General features: G+C 44.5%; 1 protein-coding gene across 1 annotated transcript in view; it reads left to right on the forward strand.

Moving 5' to 3' along the window:
* Positions 1–23,590, forward strand: part of LOC120936415 (alpha-1,4-N-acetylglucosaminyltransferase-like) — a 142,208-nt gene that overhangs the window by 24,539 nt on the left and 94,079 nt on the right. The window lies entirely within an intron of this gene.

Below are 23,590 nucleotides of genomic sequence, written 5' to 3' on the forward strand. Positions count from 1 at the left end.
GGAGTGTACTCACCATTGAATCGAAATCCGCGCCGAAATGGCGATGACGTGCGCTACGCTGTCATATAAGGAATTCCACGCATGCGTCGAATCATTACGACGCATGCGGGGGATCCCTTCGGACGGATGGATCCGGTGAGTCTGTACAGACCAGCGGATCCATCCGTTGGGATGGATTCCAGCGGATAGATTTGATAGCATGTCATCAAATATTTATCCGCTGGAAATCCATCCCAGGGGATAAATATCCGCGGAAACAGATCCGCTGGAGTGTACACACCATAGGATCTATCCGCTGAAACCCATTCGCTGGGATTTTTCAGCGGATGGATTCTATCGTGTGTATGGGGCCTACGAGACACTAACATGAAAAATCAAAAGTGCTAATTTTAAAGGTTAATATGCAAGTTATTGTCCTGCCCCAGGGGACATGTATCAATGCAAAAAAAAGTTTTAAAAACGTCCGTTTATTCGGGAGCAGTGATTTTAATAATGCTTAAAGTGAAACAATAAAAGTGAAATATTCCTTTAAATTTCGCACCTGAGGGGTGTGTATAGTATGCCTGTAAAGTAGCGCATGTTTTCCATGTTTAGAACTGTCCCTGCACAAAATGTAATTTCTAAAGGAAAAAAAAATATTTAAAACTACTCGCGGCTATTCATGAATTGTCGGGTCCTGGCAATACAGATCAAAGTAATTGAAAAAAACGTCAGGGGTGCCCCTCCCCAGTCCATTACCAGGCCCTTTGGGTCTGGTATGAATATTAAGGGAAACCCTGCACCATAAAAAAAAAAGCGTGGGTTTCTCCCCAAATTCCATATCAGGCCCTTCATGTCTGGTATGGAAATTAAGAAAGTGTCAAAAAAGTGTTAAAAACCACACAGACACAGTTATTAAAAATAAAAATAAAAAAAACATTCCAGCGATGTAATCCAGTCTGTCCAGCGTTGTTCTCTATGTCCAGCGGTGATCGGATGTCCAGCAATGCTCCAGTCTCCACTCCACACGAAACCCCCATGACGCGTAAGAGAGGGCTTGGTCATCCGTCCACATCATTGGGTAAGCCCCGGCTTTCTCCGGCAAGCAGGAGTTACCCAATGACGTGGGCGGGGGACCTTTTTAATAAACGGTGTCTGTGTGGTTTTTAACACTTTTGTTTTCAATATCTTTTTTATTAATTTTATCAATGTTTACATATTACAAATCATCCAATAAAATCATCTACATTTATAGAACAACAAGATAGCTTGCAGGGTAAAAGATGAGAAAAACATTTCAACATATAAAGCAGAATACAAGTTAGATCCATTTTGCTAATATTTAACAAAATGGATGCTGGCTTACAAGATGGAGTAGAGAAGGTTCATTCTCTTTCAATCCCTTCTTAAATTATATATTTATATATGATTTTTAATAACTATATGCAGAGTGTTTAGAAACCCATTTGAGCATGTTTATAAGCTTTCAGATACATTGCATAAGACAGTATATGCTTCCCCGAAAATAAGCCTGGGTCTTATATTAATTTTGACCACTAAAAACACAGTAGGGCTTATTTTCGGGGTAGGGCTTGCAATGTGCCAAGTGTTAATAGCAAAAGTTCTTGTAAACTGCCAGAATCCTCACCACTACAGCAATATACAATCCAAAAGGTGTATGTCTCACCTTCCTATAGCATTGCTTGACGCTTCCATGACTCGTCTGAGCTGTCTTCCTTGCACCGAGCACTGCATAATGGGGGCCAAGATCATCCCCGCTGATAGGAGGAGAAGAGAAGGGGAGAGCAGTGAAGATGAACGGCACTTTCCATGACCTGCTTCGAGCAATGCAGAGGGAGGGGGGGTGAAGATCCCCCACTGACAGTCAGGAGAAGGGGAGAGCAGCAGAGGTCAGATGAACGGCGCTTTCATTGCCCGCACTGAGCAATGCAGAGGCACTCTAGCAGCCAGGAGAAGATAATGGGAGAGCAGTGAAGATTAGCTAAGCCGCGCTTCCGTGGTTCGCTCTGAGCAATGAAAATAGAGGAGGGGTCGAGATCCCCCACTGACAGCCAGAAGAAGTGAAGGGGAGAGCAGCTGGAGATTATATAGCGGCACTAAAAGAAGGTTCATGATTAAAGCAGACCACAGCAAACACACACACCTTCCACACTATCCAACACTGCATTAGTGAGAATTCTAGCAGTTTACAACCACTTTAAAATAGGGCTTATTTTTGGGGTAGGGCTTATATTTCAGCCCTCCCCTAAAATCCTGCTAGGTCTTATTATCGGGGTAGGTCTTATTTTCGGGGGAAACACGGTATGTTGGGCGATAATGTCAGAATAATCAGGGACCTCAATGGATGTATTATGAACCCAAGTGCAACACTCATAGTCCTCAGTGACTTCACATAGGCCTGTGAGTGCAGCACTCATGCTTTCAATGGCCAGGTCATGGAGTTTCAATTGTTTCCTGATTGCTCTAGTTTCTATATTTAATTTGGAAATATCATCAGAATTATTTTCCAGTACATCATCAATAATACCTGTGTAATTATTGAGCCTCTTCATTAAATCTATTCCCCTGCCTGTACTGGAAGGGAACCATATTATCAATATATTTGAGAGGATACCCGGGGTATAAACTAGCTTTAAGAAGGTGTCCTCCTTTATTATCACCTAATACCCTAATCTAGCATTTCTTTCAGTGTGGCTAGAGTTAGTTCCTTTTCCACAGATGTCTTTTATGACACCTAAATCTTCTGGGTGGTATATACAGTTAGTTATGATCCATGTTGGGGCACACACTGAAAGTGTGGTCACCCCCAGGAGTGTCCAAAGTTTCTCAGAATCCTGAGCAGTAAACAAAGTCATTTTGCTGTATTTCGAGGATATACAACACCTGCTTCACCTCCTTGGTCCGGAACTGAAGCTTTATCTGTGTCTTGTCTTGCTTTGCACAATCCACCTTGACCTTTTTTACTCGACTGGCATGGATCCATGCTTGGGAAGTCTCCACTAGGATGGCTGTCCGGGTCACCACCACTACTAGTGGTAGGAGGTCCAATGGGATATTCATGCTTCTTGGTCCTACTTTGTCCTTTACTCGAAAAGGGATGTGTTGGTTTCTGTGAAGAAAAAGAAGAGATGTGTGAGCTACATTCCTTTCAACTTGGTCTAAAGTTTCAATTAACTTTCTGACATTTTTCCTCCTTTATCTGATCAAGATCTCCTGCTTCTAAGATAAGGGGTGTTCTAGCCCAAGGGGTGGGAAAGGGCCTATCCATAAGAATCTCGAATGGAAACTACTGTGTGGCTTTACTGGGGGTCATTCTGATCTCGGCAAGAACTACTGGTAACATTTTATTCCATTTACGGAAATATCCCCCTGTGGCTTTCCTATTTGCAATGGACATCCCCACCTAGGAATGATTTCCTGTGTGAGTATGCGCACTACTGTCTGTGTGTCTTCTCTTGTGGTTTCGAATGCTTCCACCCATCGTATACATGATGACCAAAAGGTATTCTTGTTTTCTGCCAACCCCTATGACCTACCCCATGGTATTGGGCTATAAACAATGGTGCACTGGGATGCATGGCTTTATGTATGGTCCTTTCCAAGTCATCCCCCGCCCAATCCTTCAAATCTCTCTCTGTGGCATGTGTCTGGAGATCAAATAATGTATGATCTAGCAGTGCTATTTCAGGTATTAGTACTGGCATTTGGGTATGTGCTGGCTGCTCTAGTAGCTAACTCTGCAAATGCACTCTAATAACTGCAGAATCTACAAAATCGTTGTGTGCATCAGGTAAAACAGTGGAAGTCGTAAATGACCTGAGAGAAGTGTCCCATTGAGCAATGTGTATACAGTCATGTTGTGACAATACCTCACCCTGTTCTCCTATTTAATAAATCCTAGCTTTTGGATTTGCTCCATATCCGTCCAATCTTTGAGCAGACATGTGTTGGGTGTGAATATTTTAAGTAACATTGTCACATTGCAAGTGGTGGGTAAAGTAGTAGGTCTGCCCAGGGTAAATGATGTTGCCATCCCCTACCATCATCGCTCAGGGGGCATGCCCTGAACCTGAACTGGGACCACCTTTGGGGGAAAAAAAACACAGGGCACAATTCTCCGCCATGTTTTTTGTCACCTGTGATAGACTTACAATTGTCCCTTGCATAGAAACAAAACGAGGAGGCCAAGTCTGGGTGCTACAACCACAGCACTTTTCAGATACCTTTACTTGGGCCCCCGGATATATCTTTTTATATCTCCAGGAGGGAGGTTCAGCCCTCGGTAACACCTTTGGTAACAGGTAAAACAAGAAGTGGTATATTATAAAAACAACTATGGTGAACCCTGTCTCTATGCCATGTTCATTTACTAGGGCAGCCATAACTGCTTGTGACTGAAGACACGTTCCATGTGTCAGGCTGTAGGGCTGTGGAGGGGTCAGAATGGCTGGCAGACATAAAAGATCACATTGATTCCAAAGTTGCCCCCTGTGGACCACTTGTTCATCTCGTTCTGGGGTCCTTAAAGTTGAATTATTTATCCCAGCTATACTGGGCCAGAACTAGGTGGAATCCGTGAGTTGTACAGACCCATCAAGTGTCCGGGCTGTAATGCAACATCCTTAGCCGCCTGGTCTGCTTCCATATGCGAGTCTCAAATGCTAGGATGGCTACCTCAGCAAGAACCTGGAAAGCTGAAAACAGCCGATCAGTTTAACTTATTGCTTGATGGACTTACCTGCCAAAGAAAAACAAACTTCTGGCCCTTTAAATTAAACCAAAAAACCCTCCTGTCTCTCTATATAAATATATCCACCGACCCCAAAAAAAGGATCCAACGACTCTGAATACAGAGTGTCCTTCTGGGTGCAAACTCAACCCGTCCTTTCAACCGGCCTCCAAAGGGTAACTACATACTGTAGCAGGACCGATCTATGTGTAGGTGTGGTCTCGCAGGTGGGCTCGCAATGTGGTCTGGAGCATAATTGCGTAGACAACAAAGGTACATAACCCTGAGGATATCATCCACCAGGTTAGTCACCGGCCGTGAAGGATATATTTCCAAAAGATGGGCTGTGTCCACAAGGAGGATGCCCTCTCCTTGTCCGCCAGGACGCTAAAACGCATTTGCTAAACCAATCACTATGAAGTGAAGTGGGTAGCATCGGATGGTGTGGCATGGCACATCAGGTAAAACTGGTGCTCTAGGTATAACTAAACTGTTAATTTCCCTCAAGTCCTATATAAAGTGGTAAGAACCATCGGCTTTCTTTACAGTATATCCCCTCTTCTAGAAATGTATAAACTATACATTTTTTTACTATGTCTCAGAACAGGGTGTTATCAGCATCACTACAATCGCTCACTAATAGGGTTGAGCGAACCCGAACTGTAAAGTTCGGGTTCGGTACGGACTTTGGGTTTTTCCTGAACCCGGACCCGAACCCGAATAATTGAAAAAAGTTCGGGTCCGGGATCGGAGTTTGGGAAAAAAAATGCGCGGAAGTCCCCGCAAATTCAATAACCAGACCATTTAGGTCTGGTATGGATATTAAGGGGAACCCCGCCGTCAATTTAAAAAACAAATGACGTGCTGTTCCCCCTAAATATCCATAACCAGACCCTTCAGGTCTGGTATGGATATTAAGGGGAACCCCGCCGTCAATTTAAAACTAAAATGACGTGCGGTTCCCCCTATATATCCATAACCAGACCCTATATCCGAGCACGTTGACCTGGCCGGCCGCAGAAAAGAGGGGGGGACAGAGTGCGCCCCCCCTCTCCTGAACCGCACCAGGCCACATGCCCTCAACATGGGGAGGATGTCCCCATGTTGATGGGAACAAGGGTCTCATCCCCACAACCCTTGCCCGGTGGTTGTGGGGGTATGCGGGCGGGAGGCTTATCAGAATCTGGAAGACCCCTTTAACAAAGGGGACCCCCAGATCCTGACCCCCCCCTGTGTGAAATGGTAATGGGGTGCACTGTACCCCTACCATTTCAAGAAGGAAGTGTAAAGTCTTGTAAAAAAAAAACACACACACACACCGTAGAATAAAGTCCTTTATTAATAAAAAAAAAAAAAACTCCAGCGGTGATAATCCACTCGTTCCCGGCTTCCTGCTCCAACGTTGTCCCGATCCTGCGACGGCTGCGGGTGATCTCCAGCGATGAGAAGATCGAGCGACTACCGGGTGATCTCCGCTCCAGCGATGAGAAGATCCATCCGGAGCGCAGTATCCCCGACCTCCTCTCAGCGCTGGACACAGCCCAGCGAATGACGTGCTGGAGCTGTGACATTACTTATATAGAGGAGGAAGGGCCACCCGTCACGTGACCCCGCACCCTCTGACGTACCCTCTGCTACGTCACTGGGGAAGCCCAGGAAGAGGGAAGCCGGGCTTCCCCAGTGACCTAGCAGAGGGTACGTCAGAGGGTGTGGGGTCACGTGACGGGTGGCCCTGCCCTTCTCTATATAAGTAATGTCACAGCTCCAGCGCGTCATTCGCGGATTGATCTTCTCATCGCTGGAGCGGAGATCACCCGGCCGTCGCTCGATCTTCTCATCGCTGGAGATCACCCGCAGCCGTCGCAGGATCGGGACAACGTTGGAGCAGGAAGCCGGGAACGAGTGGATTATCACCGCTGGAGTTTTTTTTATTTTTTATTAATAAAGGACTTTATTCTACGGTGTGTGTTTTTTTTTTACAAGACTTTACACTTCCTTCTTGAAATGGTAGGGGTACAGTGCACCCCATTACCATTTCACACAGGGGGGGGTCAGGATCTGGGGGTTCCCATTGTTAAAGGGGTCTTCCAGATTCTGATAAGCCTCCCGCCCACATACCCCCACAACCACCGGGCAAGGATTGTGGGGATGAGACCCTTGTCTCCATCAACATGGGGACATCCTCCCCATGTTGAGGGCATGTGGCCTGGTGCGGTTCAGGAGAGGGGGGGGCCGCACTCTGTCCCCCCCTCTTTTCTGCGGCCGGCCAGGTCAACGTGCTCGGATAACGGGTCCGGTTATGGATTTTTAGGGGGAACCGCACGTCATTTTTGTTTTAAATTGACGGTGGGGTTCCCCTTAATATCCATACCAGTAAAGAAAAATTATTCAGCGCTGGAATGTAAATATAAACTAAAAAATGCAAGCCAGCACTAAGGTAAATTCAAATAAAACACCTCACATTGACATCTAATAATAATAGTGCAGCGCAAAACAAACAATTTTAAACTATACATACAGAAAGTTAAAACATATGATATATGATATATAATTAAAAATTATATAATAAAGTCCATATAAAGTGCTCAAGTGCAAAAAGATGATCCAAATCGGAATATAATAGTGCAAAAATCCAAAGGGTGATATCCAGAAGGAACCTCCACCAAATAGCAGGAATGGCCTCTCACCTTACAACTTCGACCTGCAATAGGTCACAAAGCATAATCAGAGAACCACCTGTTCTCAGAGGACAGCAAGCAATGCAGCAGTAGAACCACGATATCAGTCAGACTCAGGATCAGGACATGGCAATCAGGGCATAAAAAACAAAGGAGAGGAAATCTAGTGCTCTCTGAAGCCAAAATACATTTATTTAAGAATAAAAAACGAATACACTCACTGTATAAGCACTCTCAAACGAGTGCAGCGAAACAGCATAAAACATCCATAAGAGCATGGGTTTCAGTCTAGGTCGGAAGGGTCTGGTTATGGATATTTAGGGGGAACCGCACGTCATTTTTTTTTTAAATTGACGGCGGGGTTCCCCTTTAATATCCATACCAGACCTAAAGGATCTGGTTATTGAATTTGCGGGGACCTCCGCGTATTTTTTTTCTAAAAGTCCGTGTCCCATTGACTACAATGGGGTTCGGGTTCCCAAACCCGAACTTTTTTTTTTAAGTTCGGGTTCGGACCCGAACCCGAACATCCAGGTGTCCGCTCAACTCTACTCACTAATACACAGATTAGGCTTAATAAGCGTTTAAAGTGTTATGTTCCTTTAAGATGCGATGTTTATAAAAACTCAGAAATTTTTGGCCAAATGCCAAATGGCAATATTTTGCACAGAGCTACCCTAATATGTGGCTGTTAACCACTTCCCGACCGCCGCATGTATATGTACGTCCACAGAATGGCACGTACAGGCAAATGGGTGTACATGTACGTCCTTGCCTTTCCGCCTTGCCTTTACATAGTTAGTCAGGTTGAAAAAAGACACAAGTCCATCCAGTTCAACCACAAAAAAAAAAAAAAAAACACAGTACAATCCTATACACCCAACTCCATACCCACAGTTGATCCAGAGGAAGGCAAAAAACCCCAGCAGAGCATGATCCAATTTGCCACAGCAGGGGAAAAAATTCCTTCCTGATCCCCTGAGAGGCAATCGGATTTACCCTGGATCAACTTTACCTACAAATCTTAGTACTCAGTTATATTCTGTACATTTAGGAAAGAATCCAGGCCTTTCTTAAAGCAATCTACTAAGCTGGCCAGAACCACCTCTGGAGGGAGTCTGTTCCACATTTTCACAGCCCTTACTGTGAAAAAACCTTTCAGTATTTGGAGGTGAAATCTCTTTTCCTCTAGACGTAAAGAGTGCCCCCTTGTCCTCAGTGTTGACCGTAAAGTGAATAACTCAACACCAAGTTCACTGTATGGACCTCTTATATATTTGTACATGTTGATCATATCCCCCCTTATTCTCCTCTTCTCAAGAGTGAATACATTTAGTTCTTCTAATCTTTCCTCATAGCTGAGCTCCTCCATTCCTCTTATCAGTTTGGTTGCCCTTCTCTGCACTTTCTCCAGTTCTCCGATATCCTTTTTGAGAAATGGTGCCCAAAACTGAACTGCATATTCCAGATGAGGTCTTACTAATGATTTGTACAGGGGCAAAATTATATCTCTGTCCATACCTCTCTTAATACAAGAAAGGACTTTGCTCGCTTTGGAAACCGCAGCTTGGCATTGCATGCCATTATTGAGCTTATGATCAACTAAAACCCCCAAATCCTTCTCCACTACAGATCCCCCCAGTTGTACTCCCCCTAGTATGTATGATGCATGCATATTCTTAGCCCCCAAGTGCATAACTTTACATTTATCTACATTAAACCTCATCTTCCACTTAGTCGCCCAATTAGACAGAGCATTGAGGTTGGCTTGTAAATTGGAGACATCCTGCAAGGACGTTATGCCACTGCATAGCTTGGTGTCATCTGCAAAGACAGAAATGTTACTTTTGATCTCAGACCCAATATCATTTATAAATATATTGAAAAGTAAGGGTCCCAGCACTGAACCTTGGGGTACACCACTGATAACCTTGGACCATGTAGGCCCGGTACACACGAGCAAACATGTACGATGAAAGCGGTCCGTTGGACCGTTTTCACCATACATGCCTGCCAGAGGGCTTCTGTACGATGGTTGTACTAACCATCGTACAGAAGTCCGCACGTAAACAATACGCGGGGCGTGTCCGCGTCGTCGCCGCGACGATGACGCGACGATGACGCGGAGACGTGGGCGGGCCTGCCATTTAAAGGCTTCCACGCATGCGTCGAAGTCATTCGACGCATGCGAGGGACGGCGGGCGCTCGGACATGTACGGTAGGTCTGTACTGACGACCGTACATGTCCGAGCGGGCAGGATTCCAGCGGACGGTTTTAAAACACGTCCAGGAATATTTGCCCGCTGGGAAAAGGCCCGGCGGGCAAATGTTTGCTGGAATTCGGCCCGCTCGCACCTACACACGACCAAACATGTATGCTGAAACTGGCCCGCAGACCAGTTTCAGCATACATGTTTGGTCGTGTGTACGGGGCCTCAGAGTAAGAATCATTAACCACGACTCTCTGAATTCTGTCTTTCAGCCAGTTTTCTATCCATTTACAAACTGATATATCCAATCCTGTAGACCTTACCTTACACATGAGCCGTGTGTGCGGAACTGTATCGAACGCTTTTGCAAAATCCAAATATATCACGTCCACAGCCACGCCTTTGTCCAGGGTTTTACTTACCTCTTCATAAAAGGAAATCGGGTTTGTCTGACAACTTCTGTCTTTCATGAATCCATGTTGTCTGCTGCTTAAATAGTTTGTTTCCAGCAAGAACTCATCCATGTGGCCTTTTATTAAACGTTCCAGTATCTTCCCAACTGTAGAAGTTAAACTAACAGGTTTATAGTTACTTGGTAAAGACTTTGTTCCCTTTTTAAATATGGGCACCACATTGGCCCTGCGCCAATCCAGTGGTACTATTCCTGTCTTTAATGAGTCCCTAAATATTAGATACAGTGGCTTTGAAATGACAGAGCTCAACTCACCTAGGATCCGTGGATGGATGCCATCTGGTCCAGGTGCTTTATCCACCTTTATTCTGTCTAAATATTTCTGGACCATATCACTTTTGAGCCATTGTGGATTTGGGGCTGTGTCACTCCCACCCCCATTTTGGACATGAGCTCCCCCATGCTCCATTGTATACACAGAGCTGAAGAAAGCATTTAATAAATTTGCCTTCTCTTTGTCCCCAGTCACCCACTCTAGATTATTTTGTAAGGGGCCTACATGCTCAGACTTCACCTTTTTACTATTAATATATTTAAATAATTTTTGGGGGTTTGTCCTACTATCTTTTGCAATCTGTCGTTCGTTTTGAATTTTTGCATCCTTGATTTCCTTTTTACATATCCTGTTATATTCTTTGTAACATTTAAACAACACTAGTGTTCCTTCATTTTTATATTTTTTAAAAGCTACTTTCTAATGCCGCGTACACACGGTCGTTTTATGTGATGGAAAAAAATGACGTTTTTAAAAACGTCACTTTAATTGACCGTGTGTGGGGGAAAACGTCGTTTTATGTCTTCTAAAAAACGACCAAAAAAAATTGAAGCATGCTTCAATTTTATGTGTCGTTTTTCAAAACGTCAACTTTTACTTCACAGAAATTGACCGTGTGTAGCAAAAACGTTGTTTAAAACAACGTTTTTTCATCCGCGCATGCCCAGAAGCTACTTATGAAGCGAGCTTCAATGGAAAAACGTGGTGGAACGTAACCTCGCTTTGCTAGAACATTGTGAGAAAAACGATGGTGTGTAGGCAACTTCGTCTTTGAAAATTGAAGTTTCAAAAACGTCGTTTTTTACTTCACAGAAACTGTCATTTTTTTTCATCACATAAAGTGATGGTGTGTATGCGGCATTATTGTTTATAGCTTTTTTTAACTTTGACCGTGAGCCACATAGGTTTTATTTTTAGTCTTTTAAACGTATTGCCCATGGGAACATACTTTGCAGTGAGGTTCCACACAGTCTTTTTGAAGAATTCCCATTTCTGTTCTGTGTTCATCTGTGCCAATAGTCCCTCCCAGTCCAAGTCCTGGAGAGCAGCCCTCATCCTTGGAAAATTTGCTCTCTTAAAATTTAGTGTTTTAATATTTCCTGTATGTATTTCTTGCTTATAGTTAACATTAAATGAAATCATGTTATGATCACTGCTACCCAGGTGTTCCTTTATCTGAACATTAGTAATAAGCTCTGCATGGTTTAAGATTATCAGGTCCAACAGAGCATCAATCCTAGTTGGGGCCTCAGTAAACTGCACCATAAAATTGTCCTGCAATAGGTTTTTAAATTTTTGTCCTTTAACTGTCCCAGAAGTGCCATTAATTGAGTCAATTTCTGGGTAGTTAAAATCCCCCATTATTATCACCGTCCCAGCCCTTGCAGCCCTTTCCATATGTGCAAGGAGCTGAGTCTCCACCTCCTCATTAACATTGGGTGGTTTATAACAAACTCCAATGATTAATTTTGAACTACGCACATCTGTATACAGTTCCACCCATAATGCTTCCCCGTGCTTCACTGTGGCGGCGTATCGATCAAGTGATCCCTTATATAAGGGAGACTCGATCGATGACGTCAGTCCTACAGCCACACCCCCCTACAGTTGTAAACACACACTAGGTGTACCCTAACTCCTACAGCGCCCCCTGTGGTTAACTCCCAAACTTCAACTGTCATTTTCACAATAAACAATGCAATTTAAATGCATTTTTTGCTGTGAAAATGACAATGGTCCCAAAAATGTGTCAAAATTGTCCGAAGTGTCCGCCATAATGTCGCAGTCACGAAAAAAATCGCTGATCGCCGCCATTAGTAGTAAAAAAAAAAAAAATTAATAAAAATGCAATAAAACTATCCCCTATTTTGTAAACGCTATAGATTTTGCGCAAACCAATCGATAAACGCTTATTGCGATTTTTTTTTTACTAAAAATAGGTCGGCCTAAACTGAGAGAATTTTTTTTTTATATATGTTTTTGGGGGATATTTATTATAACGAAATGTAAAAAATATTGCATTTTTTTCAAAATTGTCGCTTTATTTTTGTTTATAGCGCAAAAAATAATAACCGCAGAGGTGGTCAAATACCACCAAAAGAAAGCTCTATTTGTGGGGAAAAAAGGACGCCAATTTTGTTTGGGAGCCACGTCGCACGACCGCGCAATTGTCTGTTAAAGCGACGCAGTGCCGAATCGCAAAACCTGGCCTGGGCATTAGGCTGCCTAAAGGTCCGGGGCTTAAGTAGTTAATGTGCAAAAATCTATTTTTCAAATTAAACTTCCTGTTAAGAGATATACCCATTTGGCATCCTGCCAAATATGTTATTGGACCCCACCCCTGATCCCAGTGTGGCTTTACAGGGTGTACATTGAATGAGTTCTACAAACAGTCAGGTCTCAGCTCATCCTGCCTCTTTTTCCTTTTCCTATTTTCATTGTCCCCCATCTCACTTGGGTGTCCTGTTTCTGTCAGAAACGGGGGGGGGGGGTGTCACTGGGCTGTGGCTTGCCCCTGAGGACTAGGGAAAGTTTGGACTTGGCATCCTTCTTCTTTGTGGTCGGGATGTCCATTGACCCTTACTGTCAGCATTTGTAAGTTTTCACGTTAACTTTTAAAACACCTTGGCACATAGAGACTATTTAAATCTTCTGTTGACACTGAGGAAGCTTCGTCCCCCTGCTGACAATTCTGCTGCCACACTCTTTGCCAATGTTGTTATTGCCTTGGCCACTGATGTTAGTGCCAATAATGGTTTGCAGGTACTTCCTGCCGAGGTGTACATTTTCTTCAGTTCTGCGTCTATTTTCTCTCTGAGATATTTTTGAAGGAAACTGCATCATCCATGGGTAATGTACATCCCTAGCTAATTTAATGACAGCTGCATCCACTAGTGGGGGTACCTCCCAATGAGTGAACTTCTTTCTCCTCAAAGGTAACATCTTCTCAAATCAGTTTCCTGTACACCTTTTTCCTATTCGTCATAGATAATATCCTTCACCTCCTTGATTAATGGGAAGAAGAGCACTTTAGTATTTTCTAGTTTTCGCAGGTTGTGCCATTTCCTCCTCCCAAGCACTTCTCTTATTGCCCTTAGTAGGGGTTGCACTAGGGCAAAGTCAAATCCGGCAAACAACTCTTCTTTTGCCGGGGGCTCATTTTCCGAGTCCGATACTAGTAATGGTTCCCTTGGGGGAACTTTTTTGCACTAGTGGTTGGCTGTCCCTGGTTGGCTGGTTTTAACTTCCATTTGCTGTAGAGAGTCTTTAACTGTTTGCTTAAAGCGGAGTTCCACCCAAAAGTGGAACTTCTGCTTTAAGCACTCCTCACCCCCTTACATGCCACATTTGGCATGTCATTTTTTTTCTTTGGGGGGGGAGTGGGACTTTCTGACGACTCCTCCTCTCGCCTTAGGCGGCTCTCCCTTTAGGCGATCTCCTGGGACATTAGACAGATCCCAGGAGATCGCCTGTCCACTCATAGATCGCAGCGCAACTCGCGCATGCGCAGTGAGTGCCTGGCTGTGAAGCCGAAAGCTGTCACAGCCGGGTGCCCACAATGTGAATGGAGGCGCCGGCGGAGAGGGGGGGAGAGGAGCGACGCTCGCTGGACCGTGTCTGCTTATTACCGTGTCTGTAAGTGTCTGTTGTTTATTAAAAGTCAGCAGCTACACATATTCGTTTTTTTTTTTTAATATTATTATATGCTATTAGTATGCTATTAGTCACATATTAGTTCATTATCAGCCTGTTTTTGACATTTATAATTTTGGTGATTGAATTTCCTTAATTAATATTTACATCACATGGTTAGGGGGAAGCACAATTTATTTTTTCTTTTCCTATGCATATGCCTGGCTGGGAGGGACATTGCGGACAATGAAAACTGGTGTTTCACCTAACTCCACCTTTGCTCCATACCCAAAAAATTTTTGGGGGTGCTTGACCCGTTTATTGCTAAAGTAATACTATCATGTTTGTTACACGCTAATGAATGAAAATGTATATAGCCTAAATATACATGGGCTAGCACAAAGGTATTCCAAAATAAAAGAGACAACACATCATCATAATTCAACACATACCGTATTTATCGCCATATACCGCGTACTTTTTTGCCCTTAAAATCAGGGCAAAATCGTGGGTGTGCGATATACGCCGATACTCGCTTCCCGCACTGTGTTTGAACGCGGCCGCCGACATATACCGAGCGCAGTACACTCGGGTACACCCGGCCATGCTCGGCTCCCCTCGCGGTTATGCGAGAGAAGCCGAGAGGAGCCAAGCATGGCTTAGCGTGCCCGAGTGTACTGCGCTCGGTATATGTCGGTGGCGGCGTTCAAACACAGCACGGGAAGCGGCGATCGGCTCAGAGACCAGCACGGGAGAAGCGGGGAGGACACAACGAAGGCTGCAGACGGACGCCGGACCGGACAAGGCTGCCGATGGATGCCGGGCAAGACACCAAAGCGGTAAGTAATAAAAAAAAATGTTTTTAGGAATTTCAAGGCCACATTAGGGGTGCGCGCTATACGCGGGTGCGCGCAATACCCCGATAAATACAGTATTTATTTAAACTTGGAATTTAAATGGCCACGGTGTTATCCATAAGGGGTTAACATGAATCTTTTTAAATTAAAATAAATAAGCCATCTTGGCTAAAATATATTTAATAAAAATTAAATGGTGTCCATCCAGTCAAAGCTGGATGACTACTCCCCGATTTAGACAACCGCATGACTCTCAGAAGATAAGCAGGGAGGGTGGGCATCGCTGTCTGGTCAATAACGGTCAGTGAGACCACTTCTCCCGATCCTTTTATTGGCTTCCTCCGCGCGGGCTAGTAAGCCACCACATTTGCCCTATCACCTGCTTGCCTGTATCCACCAATCCCATGGCTGTTGCTGCCCAGGGATACTGCAGCAACCATTGGCAACCTGCGAAAATAAAACAAAGCAGGGAGAACTGAAAGCTCTCCTTTTGAGCTAACCCATGGTGGTCCAGCTTATTGCTGTGACATTTCATTAGATTTACTGTATATGCTTAGTTATAAAGTCGATAACAGATAAGGAGGGTATTCAACATATTTTTAAACTGTGTAGTTACAGGAATATATATATATATATATATATATATATATATATATATATATATATATATATATATATATATATATATATACACACACACATGCACACACAGTATATTTGACAATTTTAATATGTATTCATTTGTCCAGTCCATACCCAAATAAAATAAATCATGAATCATGGGATCTATGAAGCGTGGCATCCATTGCGTTCACTGTTTAGAAGTCTAGGTTTACCTGCCTATTGCTAGTCCACCTTATCCCTACATTGAAGATGCTTTTAATTTCCTTAAAGGAATTTGATTTCCAGCTTTAATATTTTTAATTCATTGGTGAAATAGTTTATCTAGCATAATAATTCTACATTATCTTGAAATGTTTGGTGTTATGTGAATAGTCAATTAAATGGACAGTATTCTTTTCTTCAACCCTGTAACTGAAACCAGGGAGAGGGGGTCACGTCATGACACAGGCACTCCAAAGGCCTAAGAGCTCTTTCATACTACACAGTTGAATAAATTCGAATAATATTAAAACATATGCATTTTTGCTGCGTTTCCGATGTGTTTTTTGTGCCATTTACCTGTGAAATTTGGGCATGTGACTCAAACAATGCAACAGAGATGTGTTTTTGCCACATTTTTGTGGGTTTTATTTTCATTTCAATTGCATTTTTGGTTCATTTTTTTCAAAGATGCTGCAAGCAGGACTTTTAAAAATGCACCACACCTGCATCAGTGGTGTGAAGGGTCCCACAGGATTAGCAAGGTAAAAATCCACCAGTGTGAAAGGGTCCTAATCCTTTGAGCACACGTATAGAGAGGGAGAGAACATACGCCCCACTTCCTGACTCCCTAAAAATGCTCACTAATCTAAGCCAGTGTCTGTGCCACTGGATCCTGCAGCAACTCTCAGCTGTGCCAGAATCCTGTCCAATTCACACATCTGATTTACTTTTTAGGGTCAGAAGAACACTGAAAGCCCATGTTCCATAAGTTCGCTTGACTCCGTTCTGTCTCCACTCATTTCCACCAATCTGGTAAGCACTAAGCACCACCAAATTATGCCTCCTTTCCTAAACTGCCCTAACCCCAGGGCTCAAGTCCTGCAGGAACGCGTGGGAAGTCGCTGCACTTTTTTTACAGCACGAACGCAGTTCCATTTGCAGGACTAGAGCAGCCGAGAGCCGCCTGAGCCAATTCTTCACTAAGCGGCGATGCCCAGCTCAAGTCACTGTCAGGGGCAGGCGAACCTTAGTAATCCTTTTGTGTAGCGTTCACCCCCGAAGAAGCCGCTGATTATAGATTGGGATGGCGTGTTACCTCTATGAGTGTCTAGGGTAGACGATGAGAGCCTCAGCAAATGGAATGTCCAAACAGCAGGTGTCTTTTCTTGTGCTTTTATTTTACCAAAACGCTGTAAACAGTAACACTTGAGGTAGATAGCAAAGAAGGTGAGGAGGAGAAACAGCAGATTCAGGCTTTAACTTAAGTTAACAGAAACAGTCCTGCTTTCAATGATACCTTACTTTTGTCGCCACTCCAGCCGGAGTGGGTATAGTGTACCCGGACAGGCCTCTCACACCGACCTGGCAGCCAGAGTATCACTCGGAACTTTGAGGGAAAAGATCTCTGCCACAGACCTTCATTAGAGCTTAGATCATGGAGACAATCCTCCTTGGTAGAATTTGCGCTTGAATCTTCCTCAGGTAGTTTTTAGTTAGGTCACCGACTGACAGGTTGCTGACATCCAACCTCTCAGTGTCCGGTTACCTCGATCCCTGATGGATTTTCTAGGCCCTGTTGGATCGCCAGCCCCTCTTGGCCCTCCTCAGGCGGACTCCCCACCGAACAGCTATCTCGCTTGGGATCCTCTCAGAATTGGGGACCCAGTCGAACACTGGGGCCCCGCAACAGCTTTAAATGTTCCGGGCCAGCATGGTCCCGGAACCAGGAACTCCTCGTGGCATGCGCACCCTGGCCTGGTAGGCCATCTCGCCGGGGAGCCCTGACGTGTGGTCACCCTGAAGATGGGTGCCACCAGGAACAAGACTCCCGCCTCATGGCGTCTGCTCCAGAAGTACCCTCCCCCAGCATGCCCCGCAAGGGAAAACCCCTCGTGATTGGCTGCTGGCAAGCGCCACCTGTCGCTCCGGGGTGGTATAACACCCTAGCAACAACAGAATGGACCCACAGCACAGCCCAGCTAAAGCAGAGGCCCAATTTAGCCAAATCAACTGGATGAGAGCCGACTAACTCTCTCATCCCCCTTTAAATTTAGAATAGCACCTGTACAGAAAATACACAGGCGCTACATTTGTTACTGGCCGCTTCCTGTATATGGATTCATGGGGTAGTGTGCGGCTATTCCGTCACTTCCTCGATGCCGCAATGTCTCCTGGGAGCTTTTGTCATTGTTCCCAGGAGACATTGTGGAGGTCTGCCGCGAGTTATCGTGGGATTTAGAAAGAACTTGCTTAAAGGCAGACCTCCGCAATGTCTCCTGGGAACAATGACAAAAGCTCCCAGGAGACATTGGGGCATCGAGGAAGTGATGGAATACCTGCACACTGCCTGATGAATCCATATACAGGAAGCAGCCAGTAACATAAAGGATTACTAAGGTACAGTGGATCGAAAAAAAAAAACATGCGGTTTAGTAATTATGTGTAGCGCCCCCTTACTTTCAGTACGGGCACTACACTAAAGTTAGTGGGGAATGGGAGAGTTAATTTTTGCTCCCATTCACGATTTACTAAATTTGGGCTGCTGTCATCCCGGAACTGTCCTATGGGCCAGTCTGCATTCCAGGGGTGCGATCCCACCCCTGGGCGACAGTTGGCGCTAGAGAGGTTCTGGCAGAGCCACTTTTCCCCAGCAGACAATAAGAGGAGTTTTCCCTCGCTGGGCATGCTGGGGAGGGGTATATCTGTGGCAGATGCCATTGATTCTGGTTCTCTTTGTGGGGTCCGAGTTCCAGGTGCGGCATCCACCATTGGGGTGCGTGCATCCATGGACTCCGCCACCATGGCCTACCTGGCCGGAGTTGCGCACCATGCGGAGCTCCATCCTGATGTTGAATGGGGCCCCAGCGACTTGCTGGGTCCTGAACTCTACTAGGAAGATCCTAGGCTGAAGGCTGTGAATCGGCTGTGAATCGGCTCAGGGAGAACCCGGAGAGAGGTTATCCAAGAGTTCTGAACGAACCATCGGGAGTCTGGTCACCGAGGTACTGACAGGTACAGTGCAACTGTCTACCGGTGACTCTAACTGAATTTACTGGGAGGATTCACTCAATCCAACCATCGCTCATTTAATTTCTAAGCCTGTGGCAGAGGCCTGTTTCCTCCCAGCGATCTACAAGTGACACTTCGGCTGCCAGGCTTGTGGCAGAAGTCTGTCCAGGGGCACTTCACCCACTCTGGCTAGAGTGGCGACAAACTGATTTCACTGTTACTGAGAGCAGGATTGCTCTCTTCATATCTAAGGCCTGATGCTTCCGTTCTTATGCTTCATCAACCTTTCCTATCCTACCCAGTGTTGTTTATCTTCCTTTAAAAAAGTAACTAGTTACAATTACAAGTTACTTGTCCGAAAAAGTAATTGAGTTAGTGACTCATTGGCAAAGTAACTAGTTACTCAGCAAAGTAACTGATTTTTTTTTTTTTTTATATTCTACAATAATCTATAATTTATTGTATCAACGATAAAATGTACCTTAAGGTACAATATATAAAAATAAAGTATGTTCCCAGAAGCATAATACCCTGCGTATAACCTCACAGCATCCCATATAGATCAATAGCTTTTTCTATCATAACAAATATAACTCCAACCAGTGGCACAGTGGGGACAATGGGCACAGTGGGGACAATGGGCACAGTGGGGACAATTAAAGGGCACAGCGGCGACAATTAAAGGACACCGCGGCGACAATTAAAGGGCACAGCGGCGACAATTAAAGGGCACAGCGGCGACAATTAAAGGGCACAGCGGTGACAATTAAAGGGCACAGTGGCTGCGTTTGATGGCATGGCACAGTGGTGACAATTGATGGCACAGTGGCTGCGTTTGATGGCATGGCACAGTGGTGCCATACCATTGCTGCTTCTATGAGTCACATCGCAGCTGGTGGTCAAATAATATCAATAAATGAGTGGGAACATTTTTGTTCAATAGGATGAGCGATCCAACACACCGCAGGCATTCAAAGGGAGAATACAGAGGATATCAATAATGTAGCCATTATAAGCACAAATATAGGTATGGACTCGGAAGCCTGGAAGTTTTCAAGATGTTACAGATGTATACAGATCTTTTTTAAAGACCGTTTGAAGCCTCAAATCTTTTTATCTCATCATAGCAGCACTGCCCCCCTCCCCTTCCCGTCAGTCCCAGACACTTCTACAACGGTCACCGGTCCTCACCTGCTCCTACTGAAGTTGATCCGGACCGGCGGGTGACGGCGGCATCGGCGGGTGACGGCGGCATCAGCGGGTGACGGCGGCATCTGCGGGCGGGTGACGGCGTCATCTGCGTGCGGGTGACGGCAGCATCTGCGGGCGGGTGACGGCGGCATCGGTGGGTGAAGGCAGCTGAGCGCTCCAGGCGTGTGCATGCGCCACCCGCGATCACAGACAGACAGGCCAGCTCAGGCCTGTGGCCACATGACCCGTCGTGACCCAATCACAGGCCAGCTCAGGCCTGTGGCCACCCAGTCTGCTTCCATCTAGTGGCGGTAGAAGTAATTGCGGTAACGCCGCCAAAGTAATGGGAACGGCGTTGCCGACAGGGTAAAAGTAATCTGGTAGATTACTCGTTACCCTCAGCAGGCCCATCGTTACGTAACGGCGTTTATTTAAACGCCGTTACTTACAACACTGATCCTACCTCATGTTGATGTTGGCCACGTTGGGCCTTGGAATAAAGCATTTAAGAAAATCCATTTGATGACTGGACATTCGCTCACTGTTAACTCTCACTGCTATCACCCTTAGACACACTGCAGGGTAACTTAATACGCCGATCCCAAAAACAATCAGCGGCTCCTTCGGGGTAGCGCTATATATGCATATGAGTGTATCATTTTTTTTTTTTTGGTGGGGGAGTGGATCTTGGGTGGGAGTTCCCACACTTTTTTCCCCAGGACTTGACCCCTGCCTAACCCCACTGTGTGCCAGAACCCTTATAACCCTGCCACGTATCCTTGCGCTTATGCATCAAGTTTTTTTTTCCTCCAAACTTCTCTTTTTTTAGGATGTTCCTTACACAGTGTGCAGATCTCCCCCAGTGCTGCAATGTTTATAAAGAAGCCACATGTGAAATGTCTTGACATTGTACTGCTCTGAGGGGGATGATCAGGGATTTGTTTTTTACACTTTGATTGCTGTTACAATGATGATCATTGTAACAGCAATGTTTCCAACTGTCATAAATGGGTTACTTTCATGACAGTTGTGATTACTAGTGATCTGTGATTTGTTATAGCCATTCACGTGGTACAGGGTGCTGTAATTGGCCCAGGTAGCATGTGATAGCTGTGGGGCAATCAAAGAATAGGAAACAGCTGTTATGAATGAATTCATTCATAGCAGCTTTGTGCAACATTGTGATCATATGATCGCATAGTAATCACATGATCACTGGGCCGAAATTACCGATATCCACAATCTGCAGTGTACAGAGCGCTGCATGCCCCTAACCTGAAGCAGGCTGGATCATGTACATGTAAGTGATCCAGCCTGCCTGTGCCGTAAAAGTACTGTGGGCAGTCGCCAAAGGGGAACCACAACACACCAATATGGATTCTATGCACTTTGCGATGCACTGTGTTGCCTAAAATTTTTATTTTGTTCATTGAGGTGCAATAACACTTTGAATGGGCTGCCTTAACCCACAAAGAAATATGAGTTAATGCGTGTAACGGAACCCCAAATGGGACAGGGGTTAAATCCGTTCACGATATTCCATTCCACCCAAGACAGCTTATCGACACTCCACAATCAGGAAAACGAACACGGCCCATAAGAATTCCCCCCAGACACGAGACACACAGCTCTGTTCTGGTTTCAAATGTCAGACAACTTTAATGGTTCACTCTCAGCTTTTAAGCAGTTACAGCATGTTACAGTACTCAAAGGAACAAAACCACACCCCATCCATACATCACACGATGAGCTTCAATCACATTCTTTTAGATAATTACATAGAGGCGTTAATTATCCCCCAGACGTTACGTCTCCGACAATAAGTCATTCACCTGCACATTGCACAGACGTCTGACCTTTAGAGTCACAACACATCTATCATCAATAGCACACAATGAAAGGTTTTCCAGAAGCCTGACTCAATTAACAACTCACTAGCCAGGGCTAATCATTGAACAGAGTCATTATTGACCGGTAGGTTCAGAACATTCTTTACAGACAATAAAGAATATAGGGCAGATTACTGTCCATGTTAAAACAATCCAATATATGTCTCTTTATATCCTGGCTCAATCTGTGCCCAAAAGTCACTCCTGTTACAATGCGTGTGTGTGTGTGGTAACACAAGCAAACAGGTGAGCATGCTTATACACACACATGTTCATGAATTATTAAATGTCAGTAGTAAATGTAGGTACATGAAAACTCTTTCAGGTTTACTAATAATTTAGGTATACATTATATTACATTCAAGTAACTTCTGCTTCTCTGTCAGTGCGAAATAGATTGTTGTGATATGTTATACATTTATTTATTTGTAATTTAGTGACAAGAAAAAGTATGTGAACCTATTGAAATTAACTGGTTTTCTGAAGTAATTTGCCATAAAATGTGAGATGATCCACATCTTCTGTTAGTCACAACTAGGGATGGGCCAAACCACCCCCCTGTTCGGTTTGCAGGAGAACTCCCAAACAGGGGAAAAGTTCTAACCCGCCCAGCAAACCTCATTGAAGTCTATGGGAGCCGAAAAGGAAAAATCTAAAATAACTTGTTTGAAGGCTTAAATGTAAGTAGTTGGCCATAAAAGGGGTATGGGGGTCTGTGTACTGTCCTGGGGAACATGTATCAATAAAATAAACGATTGTAAAAAGATGAAAAATTCCTTTAAATATTGTGACTAGAGGCCCCCTTAATATGCCTGTAAAATGGCACATCTGTAGCATATACAGAACATGCTACAGCAAAACTGACATTTGTAAATAAAAAATTCCCATTTAAAATGACTCACAGTTACAATTGCCGGCACCCGGCTATTAAAATTTAAAAAATAAAAAATGGTGCCCCCCCCCCCAAATGCATTACCAGACCCTTATCTGAGCATGCAGTCTGGCAGGTCAGAAAAAGAGGGGTGACGAACGAGCGCCTCCCCCCCACCTGAACCATACCATGTTACATGCCTTCAACGTAGGGGAGTGGGAGCTTTGGGGCAGGGGAGGCTCTGTAATTAAACTCACTTAGTGCCCTATCTTAAGTAAAGTAAATTAGCACCAGATCCTGTGTAATTAATATGTATTTGGTTTTAAAAAGGGATGAGGTGGCAACCCTACTGACGTATGATAGGCTCATGAACAGGGATGTTTGCCAGTTCCAGTGATGTATTCAAGCCTTCAGCTGCTACTCATGGGTTCTTCTTTAACTCATTGAGGATTTTGCAATATGCCTTGGGAGTCATCTTGGCTGGGCACCCACTTCTAGGAAGAGTAGGTAATGTACTAAATTATCTCCATTTATAGAAAATGTGTCTGTCAACTGATGGATGTCAAAACCCGTTTCTATTGCTTTGTATCCCTTTCCAATCTTATGTAGATCAACTACTTTTTATTGTGTTTTCAGAGAGCTCCTTGTTAGGAGGCATGGTTCACATCAGCTGAGGCTTCTGAGCAATCTTAAAATGTTTGAGCGACTTTTACCAATCAAATTAGCTCTAAACTACACCTCCAAACTCATTTTGCTAATTGGACTCCAAATGTGCAAACTACTGACTCCAATTAGCATATGGGTTCACTTACTTTTCCCTCCATCACTGTGAATGTTTAATGGGTGCGTGTGCGATTAGCTTAAACACTTTAGGGTTGATTTACTAAAACTGGAGAGTGCAACATCTGGTGCAGCTCTCAATGCTGTATTCTGGCCTACTGACAGCTCTGCT

Source organism: Rana temporaria, chromosome 4, assembly GCF_905171775.1.
Source record: "Rana temporaria chromosome 4, aRanTem1.1, whole genome shotgun sequence".
Taxonomy (NCBI): domain Eukaryota; kingdom Metazoa; phylum Chordata; class Amphibia; order Anura; family Ranidae; genus Rana; species Rana temporaria.